The 6,571-nt window shown below is 45.7% G+C and overlaps 1 protein-coding gene across 7 annotated transcripts in view; it reads right to left on the bottom strand.

Moving 5' to 3' along the window:
* The window catches only part of SHANK2 (SH3 and multiple ankyrin repeat domains 2), an 810,144-nt gene that overhangs the window by 642,973 nt on the left and 160,600 nt on the right, over window positions 1–6,571 (bottom strand). The window contains exon 1 of one of the 7 annotated variants that reach the window (XM_025196945.1): window positions 1,021–1,077. The exons of the other annotated variants lie outside the window; for them this stretch is intronic. The gene's annotated coding sequence lies outside the window, so the exon portion shown is untranslated. Of the gene's footprint in view, window positions 1–1,020; window positions 1,078–6,571 lie in introns of those variants that run through there. 7 annotated transcript variants of the gene reach the window in all.

Raw genomic sequence — 6,571 nt, 5'->3', positions numbered from 1 at the left:
CAGGAATGCTCTAGCACCCCCCGGCTTCTGGCTTGAGCCACTGCAGGCATGTGGCTATATTTCCTGAATCAAAAGTGAATGTGTGTACATTTGCTTATCAATTACAACTTAGCAGCTTAGACTAACCTGTAAAGACTGAATCAATTCAGCCTCAGGTTTCTGACTGTCTGTAGTTTCATAGTAGGTAGGGTCAGAAGGGATCTGAGTAGATCATCGAGTCCAACCCCCTGCCATGGGCAGGAAAGAATGCTGGGGTCAAATGACCCCGGCTAGGTGATTATTGAGCCTCCTTTGGAAGACCCCTATGTATTTAAAAAAGAACTTCTTGTTATCTTTGATCCTGGTTGCTAGTCCTATTTCTGTCTCCGCCTTAGCCTTCCAGATCCTAGCCACCCTGACTGTAAATTAGCGCTTCCTGATGTCTAGCCTGAACCTATTCTCAGTCAACTTGTGGCTGCTATTCCTAGTTACTCCTGCTAGTGCTCGGGGGAACAGGGAGTCTCTCGTTCCCCGCTGGTCCCCCCTGGTAAGTTTATAGACGGCCACCAGATCCCCTCTCAGCCTTCTCTTGTGGAAGCTGAACAGGTTCAGGTTCCGTAGCCTCTCTTCGTAGGGCCTGCCCTGCTGCCCCCTGACCATGCAAGTGGCCCTCCTTTGGACCCACTCGATGCTGTCCACATCCCTCCTGAAGTGCGGCGCCCAGAACTGGATGCAGTACTCCAACTGTGGCCTAACCAATGTCACATAGAAGGGGAGGATCACCTCCTTGGACCTGCTTGCAATGCATCTATAGATGCATGACAAGGTGCGGTTAGCCTTACTGACTACGTCTTCTGATAAGACAGGCAAGCTTTACTAACTTGTACAACCTAAGCCAGTGGTTGGCAATCATTTAGGAGCAGTGAGCCAAAGTAAAGCAGCTACATCCAAAGGGATGTTGTTGCCACTGCTTGCAACCCTATCACTGTCACTCTCCCAGTCACTGATTACCCCACCAACAAATTGCCATTTGCAACCCACCTGCTACTAAATGCTGTTGATACCCTTCATCACCAAATTGCCACCCGTGTCTCAGATGCAATCAGCTGACAGGCTGGATATGGCCCACAGGTTTTAGGCTGCCAACTCCTGACCAAGACTGTAAAAAGAAAACAGGCTTATTTGCTTCTCCAAACTTCTGCAGGTGATTTTTAGTACACTGGTTATGACTTCTTGATCATCTTTCAACTTTGCCATTTATTTTAATGGTACTTTCTGACCTTGCTTTTTCAAACACTTTGCTTCTTATAATCTCACATTATAACTTTGAACAGCCTACAGAGAAAAAGAATATTAAGGACTTATTCATTCCATATCACAGTCAGAAAAATAACCCAGTGACTCGATATCAACACAACTCTGGCAGCAGTTGAACTAAAATTTGAAGCTTGGCTGTCTTAAATGGGATAATCTGCATTCTGGAGATTATTGGCTGCAAAAAAGTAAACAGTTGTCCAGCTTTCCCATTCATATACTCTCCAGGTGCAGGTAGAAGATAGCTTGGTTGGCTGTTCGGTAGTTAGGGATCTAAAGGGATCCAAGTAGGACAGTACTACACATACAGGCTGTCAGCCATCAGTTCTTAATCTGCTGTTGTACGAAAATCTTGTTCAGGCAGCCATGTACTTTAAATATGAATTGTCATTCTGCTGCTTGGCATCAGAGAGTTCCCAAGTATAGGAACTGCAGTTGCAGCCTTTAGGGCAATAGCTTTCTACATTTCCCCACCCTTACAAATTAGGACAGCTGAGAATTCACAGCACTTCACTGCTGTGTATGTAAAGGACTATTTTTTGTTATAATCTTCATTTAAGGGTCCCTTCAGGGAAATGCTGAGATAAAGATCAGAGAAGTTTGCACAATATTTAAATCACTAAATAGAAATTATACAAAATACAAGTAAATCAAATTGACAAGTGATTGCATGAAGCCAAACATTGTATAAACCATATAATAGGGATTCTCCAGAACTCTGATATTTTCTTTCTGGTAATACTAGCAGAATAGGACAACTTCATGAAGAATTATTTTCTTGCTTGCATTTTATAGATAATCTGCAGCCACAATTTGCAACAATGCTAATGCTCTTGTTAAATGCTTCAATTCCAATGTTTAAAATTTCTGAACAGCCACAATAGCCACTGATACCAGTATTCAGAAACTCTGTGAAAAAAAACAGGCATTTAAGTAACAGATAAATCAACCCTTGGATTTGTATCGAACAACAGCAAAGAATTAATCTTTACTCTTAGGAGAAGGTGTTTTTGATTATAAGTTTCTTTTGACCAGTCTGCTATGTTTATATGTTAATGTCTAGGAATGCCCACGGAGGTTCCAGATTCCAATATCATAGGCCACGAAGGGCCAACCTTTTGGGGAGGCATGACACAAATTAGCCCTGTGCCTACTTCAAATGCCACTTCAATCCCCTTGCCCTGCTGATTTGCTTTCTGTCCTGTGCTCTCTGCCTGATCTACTCCTTTGCTTTCTCCTCCCTGGCTTATTTGCTGCTCTGCCACCTCCCTGAACTCCTACATGCCACACACACCAGCTCCCCATGCCACCTGTGCCACAGGCTGGCCACCCTTATCATAGGCAATGCAGAAACAAGTAATAACATGGCAATCCTGATTCCAGAAAGAATAAGGATTTACAAACCAAGACCCAAAGATCATAAAGACTTTTGTACTTAACTTAGGCTATTGAGGATGAGCCCTTGAAGTCAATGGAGACTACTCAAAATCTTAAAGTTAAGTGAACAGTAAGTTAATATAAAGAATAAAAGTTAACATATACATGATCATTTTGTTATGACCCCCACACACCGAAAGAACAATGGGTATAGATTCCTTATTCTGAAAATGTTACATCTGATATATGGATGCTATTGCTAGGATTCAATGAAGTACAACATTTCCAGAATTATTCATTCTTCCTCCATTAAACAGTTGTGAATTTCAATACATGATCCAGTTTCTGATTTTACTCAGATCAGCTGAATACTCCAAGATCAGAATCTGGCCCCAAATTCCATTTACTGTTCATAATAGGTTAAAAACTTGCTTAGTGATGGAAAGGAAAGGTTTTTGTTTAGGAACTCACACAAACACAAAGTGGAAATATAATCAAAGAAATAAGTATTCCTACAAATTACGAGTAATCAGTGAGGAAAGAAAAATAAGTCATCCTCAATTCATAGCTCATAATTATTTCATTTCCTGCACACTGAAAAAAAAAAACATGTTAACTAATAAATATTAGATGATTCTGAAAAGCTAAAGAGAGTTCACCTTAATAGCTAGTGTTCATGAAAATGGACCAACTCAGATTTTATTTTGGTTAAATCAAGTTAGATCCTAAATTTTCCATTCCAAATAATTGCTACCACCACCTCTATTCCCTTGCCCTGAAAAACACACATACACACAGAACAATTCACTGTGGAAAGACCCATGATTCTTCTCCCACTGAAATGTTTTTATTGAGGTCACTGATTCTGGATGTAGGGAGGGGATTTCCACTGACAAACTTGATTTACATGTGTAGACTTAAGGATAGTTTGAGTTTACACATCTACAAAATGTCACCATGAGCAGTTCCTTTTGCCTCAGTACATTTTCTGCTGTTCTTAAGTCATGAACATGATCACTAGTCTTGTCACAGCCCTATTCTGATGAGTAGGGACCTACTGAATTTATGGAGCCATGGAACACCGAACCAAGATACACCCACAAGAACAGCCCAGCCAAGACAGGCGATGAGCCCAAGAAGTACCCAGGTAAGAGACAGGGGTCCGGATAGTCCTGGGATTAGGGGGGCGGTGCATACACCCTCAGGAGGCCTTAAATGCCTCTACACTAATGCTCATAGTATGGGGAACAAGCAGGAGGAACTTGCCCTCCTGCTAGCTAACACAAACCTAGACATAGTGGGGCTCACTGAAACTTGGTGGGATCCATGTGAGAGACAGAGAGCCACAGGGGGCAAAGGAGCACTGGCCAAAGATAGAAGCAGCTGCCCCAGCCCCAAAGAGCCAGGCAGAAATACTCCTTACCCAGGTGTTTCTGGAGGGGAGGGGCCGGGAATTCAATCCTCACTATAAAGAGGAGCCCAGAGCAGGCAGGAGGAGAGAGTGCAGGACCAGAAGGAGAGGAACCGGGCAAGCAACGCTGTGGGAAAACTTGAGAGCAACCTGGAATGTTGGCAGGAGGCTCCTGCAGAGAGGGAGCTCTCCAGAGAAGACTTGGAGGAAGGATCAGTGGAGTGGCAGTACCAGGAACCACTTGCAATCTTGCCGGCAGGGCTGGGGAAAGTACCGTAAAGACCCTAGTAGAGGGGCACTCCAGAAGAAAGGTACAATAAAAACCCTAAAAGGGGTGCTAGGACAAATTATCAATGGTGGACCCAGTGTGGGTGAGGGGATGGTAATGACCCCAACAAGAGACTCAAGAAGAGCTGCTGTAAAGATGGGAAGAGGTGAAGGAGAAAGTAACCTCACCGAGTGTATTTTTTTTGTTGTTGTTGCCAAAAGACAGGTAAACAATAATCCAGGACGGGAGCACTTGGTTTCTTTTTTTGACAGAGGCCCCGGGAGAGAACCCGATGGCCAAACAGTGACAAAAGGACGGTTTGATACCCGGCGGAACGGGCGAGGGTATAGAGGATGGTGGAGCCCTCAGGAACATAGGACAGTGGACAACAACCAACTAGAACTACACGCCCAGGTACTTAATCTAATCCCATAAACACCAAGTCATGACATCTGTTGGGAAGTACGCTCACATAGGTTCCTAGCCAAGTTACAGGACCGCCATCTGACCCAGGAGGTGCACAGTCCCACCAGGGGAAATGCCTTGTTGGACCTGGTCCTGGCCACAGGCGACGACCCAGTGAGGGGACTGCGGGTGCTCAACTACCTGGGTGATAGTGATCATTGCCTACTGGAATTCACCATCCAGCACAAGGTATCAAAGGCCTGCAGCAAAGCAGGAGCCCTAGACTTCAGGAGGGTGGATTTCAATGAGGTAAGGAGACTAGTTGGGGAGGCACTGAGGTCCCAGAGGGGAGGGGAGTTGGGAGTCCAAGAAGAGTGCTCATTCCTTAAGGAGACGATCCTCCAAGCCCAAAGGGTGACAGTACCAATGCAGATCAAAGTGGGCAAGAGTGCTCAAAAGGCCACATGGCTCACCAAAAACATCCAGGAATGTCTCAAAACTAAAAAGGAGGCATACACCCAATGGAAGGGAGGGGCCATCACCAAGCAGGATTATACCTCCATTGCTCAAGATTGTAGCGGGGCTGTTAGGAAGGCTAAGGCAGAGACAGAACTGGGACTAGCAACCCGGATCAAAGATAACAAGAAGTCCTATTTTAAAGACATAGTGGGTAAAAAGAAGGTACCGGGTAACATGGGGCCTCTGCAGGACATGCTTGGAAATCTGGTGGTCGCACCAGATGACAAAACTAACCTCTTTAACAAATTCTTTGCCTCCATTTTTTCGGAGCAGGGACCGGGACATCCCCCCCCGACCGGGATCCCGGACGGACCCAGGGGAGGTGCAGCCAAGCCTAGGGTCAGTGAGGACCTAGTCAGGGAACTTCTGGTGGGACCAGACATGTTCAAATCAGCAGGTCCTGACAATCTCCACCCCAGAGTGCTGAGGGAATGGGCAAAGGTCATTGCGGGACCCCTGGCACAGCTTTACAAGCACTCGTGGTGTTCTGGCGAGGTGCCAGAGGACTGGAAAAGGTCGAATGTGGTCCCCATTTTCAAAAAAGGGAGGAAGGAGGACCCAGGAAATTAGGCCGGTTAGTCTTACCTCGGTCCTGAAAAAGCTCTTTGAGAAAATTATCCACGAACACTTCTGCATGGGACCAGCAGGGGAGATTATGCTTAGGGGCAATCAACATGGGTTCATTAGAGGCAGGTCCTGTCAGACTAACCTGGTTGCCTTCTACAACCAGGTCACAAAAGCCCTGGATGTAGTTGTCGTGGTGGACGTAGTCTTTCTGGACTTTAGGATGGCCTTTGACACTATCTCACCCCATTCTCATTAAAAAATTAGGCAACTGTGGTGTCGATGCGACCCATATGACTGTGTAGGCAAACTGGCTGGAGGGCCACACCCAGAGAGTGGTGGTGGATGGGTCACTTTTGACCTGAAGGGATGTGGTCAGTGGGCTTCCTCAGGGCTCCGTCCTCAGGTCCACACTGTTCAACATCTTCATCAGCAACTTGGACGAATGGGTGAAAAGCACCTTGTTCAAATTTGCAGATGACACTAAGATGTGGGGAGAAGTGGGCATGCTAGAAGAGAGGGACAGGCTACAACTAGATCTAGACAGGTCACAGGGGTTGGCAGATGAGAACAGGATGGGTTTCAATACTGACAAGTGCAAAGTACTGCACCTGGGGACAAAGAACTAGCATCACACCTACAGGCTGGGGAACTCCCTTCACATCAGCACAGAGGCAGAAAAGGATCTTGTAGTCACTATCGACTCCAAGATGAACATGGCCCGCCAATGGGAG

The sequence above is a fragment of the Alligator sinensis genome, unplaced genomic scaffold (genome assembly GCF_000455745.1).
Source record: "Alligator sinensis unplaced genomic scaffold, ASM45574v1 scaffold442_1, whole genome shotgun sequence".
In the NCBI taxonomy this organism is placed as follows: Eukaryota; Metazoa; Chordata; order Crocodylia; family Alligatoridae; genus Alligator; species Alligator sinensis.
This window is presented reverse-complemented; position numbering and strand designations above follow the sequence as displayed.